Source organism: Ceratosolen solmsi, unplaced genomic scaffold, assembly GCF_000503995.2.
Source record: "Ceratosolen solmsi marchali unplaced genomic scaffold, CerSol_1.0 scaffold29, whole genome shotgun sequence".
In the NCBI taxonomy this organism is placed as follows: Eukaryota; Metazoa; Arthropoda; class Insecta; order Hymenoptera; family Agaonidae; genus Ceratosolen; species Ceratosolen solmsi.
In genome coordinates, this window is record NW_011948417.1 from 7,082,214 (window position 1) to 7,088,299 (window position 6,086).

A 6,086-nucleotide genomic window follows, 5' to 3' on the forward strand; every position below is an offset into this window, starting at 1 on the left:
TTTTCTAACTATAACACAGCATATGTTAAAAGCAAAGTAGATTAGCTTTTTAATAATATATATATATATATATATATATATATATATGTAATATATATATATATATATATTGAATCATATATTTTTTAAATAAGTTGCTTATCTCACATATCTTTGAATACAATTTATTAGTATTTCATTCTTATAATAAATTCAACATTAATGGTTCCATTTCTTTGAGATATTAGCTACCTAACGTACTTCTTTATTATATTAGCCTGTAATTTTCGGTACCGAATTATCAAAATCCATAATATATTAAATTTTGTAAATATAACAAAAATTATAATAAGCTGTAAAAGTATTTAGATATTTCATAAAAGTCGATGAATTTCCAATTTTCGTAAAATTTTCTGCATCAATGTATAGTAACAAGTAATGAAAATATTAATAAAATAAAAATAAAAATGATAAAATATGAATATAATCCAATTAAAATTCATCAAGTAATAAGATAGGCATCAATAATGTTTGATTATCAAGGAAGAATCTTGATGAAAGATATAACCTCGAGCTAGATTTGAACCTACCGTACCAACCTTTCGCTGGCTCAATCATCCCGAGTTTCGACAGAAAGACCTTGAATAATTATTTATTTTAAATTAGAGAACTTATATATCTCAAATTTAATTACAGCAAAAAATATTTATTCGAACATCCTGAAACATTAAAATTTTTAAATAACCTCATAGTGTTGAATAAAAACTTCATACAAGCCTATGCTATTTAAATTTTCTTTCATTATTTTATGAATGTTATATTTGCTTTAATTTGTAATATTTAAAATTAAATTTAATGAAATCGTTAAGCAAAAATTAATTTTAAATATTGACACGAATAAAAATATAAATAAAAGTCACTTGAAACTTATTCTGTGTAATGATAAAATTATATTAAATATACATAAATTTAACAAGTTTCTTAAAGTAAAATCTTAATTTAAAGAGGTTAATAAATAGTAAAGTAAAAATAATATATTTGTAAGTAATATATGTAATAAATATTTTTTTGGTATACTTAATACGATAGCTTCACTTGCGTAATATATTAATGTTGAATCGAATATATTATTTAATTTTATAAGATAAAAATTTTTCTCATGTAAATCAAATGGAACTTTTACTAATTGATACTTTATTGAATTTTATTTGTTAATATCTAATGATATTTAATTTAAAAACATACATCCGCATTAAGATTTTAAGCGAAATTTCATATTAATTAAATAAAATTAATAAATCAATCAAATTTCCTTACAAATATTGAAAAAATGAATATTAGAATAAGATAAAATGAAATATTGATCATTTTTATGGATATGTGTTTACAGATTTATTTTCGAAAAAATTATTTAATAGTTATGACAATATAAATATATAATACTATAATTTAAATAAATCATAATAAGAATTAAACAAATTGAAATTGACAATCTATTTATTAATAATACCAGTATAAAAAACAAGATTCAATAAAAATTTTAATTGATAAAATAATATTTTATCGAATAATAAATATATACTATTAAAATAAAATTAAAACTTAATTTATTTTTTATTTATTCTAATATCCTGCTAAGAATTCAATACAAAAAATTTAATTCTTACATAAAGCGAAAAATTCTCTTTAAATAATAATGATGAAATTGTATTTATGATCTTTGTGTATTTTATAAAATAATCTAATATGTTACGAAGGATGCGAATTACTCTTTTTACAAGAATGTAATGGGAGTGGCAATACGAAGTTATGAGTAAATCTGCACTTTCGTTAAATAATCTAAGGAACCTTATATTTTATTTCTTTCTGAAATAATTTATCTTATAATATTTGCAAAAACGTTTGTTAAAAAGATTTATCAAATTAAATAATTATAAGCACTTGAATTGCTTAAGAAAAGAAAAAAAAACAGAAAATGAAAGAAATGGACAATATTAAACGGAAATTAAAATTAAATTTATCTTAACTTAATTTTATTAGCATATTTATTCATTAATTTTTATTCATTATGATTATTATGCTAAAATCTAATTAAAAATATAAAATAACAGATCTTTTTTAGTTTACTCAATTTATTGCCGCATTGTTTATGTCTTTAATGTTCCTTATTAATGAAGATATTGACTTTTTACGTTTCAATAATTTACAATGATGTTAATTTACAATTTAAAATTTATAAGAAATAAAATTATTTCTCAAATTATTCAGTCGTCAATAACAATTAATATAGGGTTTTTCAACAAATAGCGTATGATTTAAAATTTCTTCGAAAATATAAGAATATTTTCTTTCGCTAATATTTCTAAATGCACAAATAACTTTTATAAGTTGCCGTATTAGTTTTTTTTCATTTTTTTTTTTTTTTTTTTTTTTTTTTTTTTTTTTTTTTTGTTAACAATTTCGTTAAAATGCTTGTATTATACTCCCAAAAATGCAATTATATATAAAAATAAAATAAATTGAAATATGAATTTACAACTTGTAAACTGTGAAGTCGCAAGTATTCATCGAATGTGAAAAATTATAGAAAACGGAACTAGATAAATTATTTAGCGAAGAGCTGAACTTCTTGAAACTCTTGAGAATGTACATTCGAAGGGAGTGCTGGACCGCATTCCAGCAATACAGAACTCTCGCTTTATAAGGATGCTACTTGCACATTACTAGCAATGAAAGAACAGTCTCCTGGTTACGTCGGTGATTGTTTGTCATCATGAAAGTATAAAAAGTTATTTCTGAATTCAGACTTTTATTTTTAAGGAACATATATATGAAAAATACGACATTTATAAATTACATATAATCATCTTCATTCGATATTTGTAATTAAAAATCAGTTTTTCTATATTTGTATATTATTTCATTTGTAATTAATTTTCTATTTTACGAATACAATGATTTAATTTCAAATATCTGTGTCTTAAAATCTTCATGGAAAAAATAAATGCATACGATGACTCAAGAGTAAATGAAACATTATTAATTATTTAATTAATATATAATATAAATAATGTAAATAAAATACTGAATAATAAACAAGTATTCATGCATATTTGTTAGCTACTTTACATAAGAAAGTCTGCTACATCACCTTCACTTTCTTTTATCGAAATCTGCTTTTGCTATTAAATACATAAGTGTTACTGCTTAAAATGCCTGTTTCAATAAAGTTGAAAAATGAATGGATATAAAATTTGATAAAACTAAAAAGTTACATCTTTTTTTTATTAATTTTGAATCAATTTATTATAAAAATTATTATACAGTTCTTTCTATCGACATTTTCGTAAATATATAAATGATATGTGTTTTTCACTTTTTAAATAACGAATTATCATTTATTCTATAAATTCCTTTTACAATTATTACAATAGTTTTTATATTACTATATGTTTTAATGCTTTCTCTTCGGCATAAACTGTTAGATAAGAATTAAAAAATGGTAAAAAAGGTAAATAAAAAGTTTATAAATCTTATATCTCATTATGTAAAATGTTTTCTTCCATATAGTTATATAGTGAGATTAATTTCATTGAAATTATCGAGTTTTATTTGTACAAATAAAAATTACAAAATATGTACTTTAAATGAAAATAATTCATATAGTTGTGAATTCTTTTAAATTATTATAGTAGTTTTAGTATAGTATAATATAAATATAGTGATAAATATTGAAAATAAAAATTTAGTACAATATTCGTTATATTATACAAATATTTCACATTATATTACAGAATATTAAAGCATAAGAATAAGTAATAAATTTAATTAACTGCAGGTAAAAATATTTTAAATAATAGAAGTCATTCTTATTAAAATTTATAATGAATTATTAAACTGTTGAATATTACATATATTAAGATGCACAACGCATGGGAAACAATAAATCTTAAATAACTCAAAAATCATTTAAATGTTCTAGATACTAAAATATTTGGATAGTTATTACTATAACGTAACGAATTTATAAAAAATGATTTTATGATATATTTTCATCAAATCCTTTGAACAATTTCTTTTTATCTCTCCATTGATAAATTGAATTATTATACATTATATATGTATTTTTATTTTTTAATTTACATACCGATATGTCTCGATTATTTATATGATTGTTATTCAAATTGGCGATAAACTTCTAATAAATTATTAATAGAGTTAATCAAACATTTTAATACTAACAATTCCTAGACATTTAATAAATGAACCACATTACACCGTATCTTATGAATATTAAATGGTGCTGAACAGGTCAAATTGTATTTCATAAGAATCCGCATCGCTCGGGGACATTTCACGAGCTATACAATGACCTTTTCACTTTGGCAAAGATGAAGATTCAAGCGCGTGTGTCGTAAGAATCGCATGTAAGTATAGACAGAGAAAGTTAATCAAAATCGTCATGATTTGTTGTATGACAAAAATAGTATTGCCGTAGCCCGTAAGGAATATCACGTTTACCGTCGCCGCCGACGCCGCTTAGTTGTATATAGGATTTATAACCGCAGGTCATAGTAAAGGAAACATCGCAACAAGACATAGTGTAACTTTCACTTGCATTTGTGAGGAGGTCTCCTCTAGGAAGAATACACACATTCGAATTATCTATACATTTACGAGGCTCTTTCATGCATAAGAAACAAGTGAGCGAGCGCATGAGGCCTACGTGAATGTACTAGACACATGTGCGCGGACGCGCACAAATCCAAAATATCTTCGTAATCTAGGCATTGTATTTATTATTTCTCCTTTTATAAGTTTTTCAGTAACATGGGCTACTTTCTCATTATTATTAATAACAATATTTAACATAATAGCATGTTAAATATGAACGGTGAATTGCAAATCATTGATCGATACATATTTGATTTAAGATTAATATTAAATCCATATACGATTGTCATTTAATAAGATGTTAAAAGTAAAAGTTTTTTTGTAAAATCTGTTGCTATTATTTATCATTTTATATATAGTTACAAATCATTCTCTTCGTGAACGTAAAAATGCAGTTTTTAGGATTCATTAAAAATAATTGAAAATGTATTTTTCATATTTGTATTATAATTCTGTACGATAAAGTCATATAGATCTTACATATTTTTCATATATTATACAATTTACAAAATATATTATTCTATATTTTGTAGAGCGAAATTAGATGTTCATCCGACCAAGTAATCTATTTGATTTAATCTTTAATAATTATTTAACTATCAAAAAATCAATAAAATGCTACAATGTTTTGATACATAATGAAGGTATAAAATATAAAATAGACGCAAAATAATAAAAATTTAATAAATAAATTATATCATTATTTACTCTTTTCTAATTTTACAAAATAATTTTCTGTACAAAATCTAGTTATCTACTTCCTGTTTGAATCTAATAAATTTGATTTCTTTACAATTAAGATTTATTGCTAGGAAATAATTACAAATGTTGAATCAACAGTAACCTAATGATTCTTTATGTCGGGTATTAAAAAAAAAATATTTTTTTTTAAATTATATTTATGTGAGTACTGAAGCGGTCTGCCTTAGTGATGATACCAATGTTACACTTGCGGTAATTTACGATGAGTTTCATGCGTAATCGTCGTGAGAGATTTTCTCCTGATGGAATCTTTGATTCTTATGAGTGCCTATTGCGCTAAATAAAATCCCTAGGAAACTGAATTTAATTAGTTGCTTATATCTGAGCAAAGTTTTGACAAGCAATTTTTACAATATACTTAGCATTTATTTACGTAACATAATTATATTTTTCAAACTTACAACTTTCATAAGATACGTCATATCAATTAATAAGCATGAGTTTAATATTAGAATACAAAAACCGCATGGTTAAAGCATAACAAGAAATTGAAATACAATTTTTGTTTCGTAAAATATAATAGGAAGTGTAACGAGTAATTAGATAAATTATAAAAGCTGAAACTCCAGTCGGCTTAAGTAATAAGTAGTATGTTTATAATGATCCTATATTGCAAATTATACAGAATTCACTTAATTTGCAAATGCTATATGTCTGAGAGAGATTTTCAA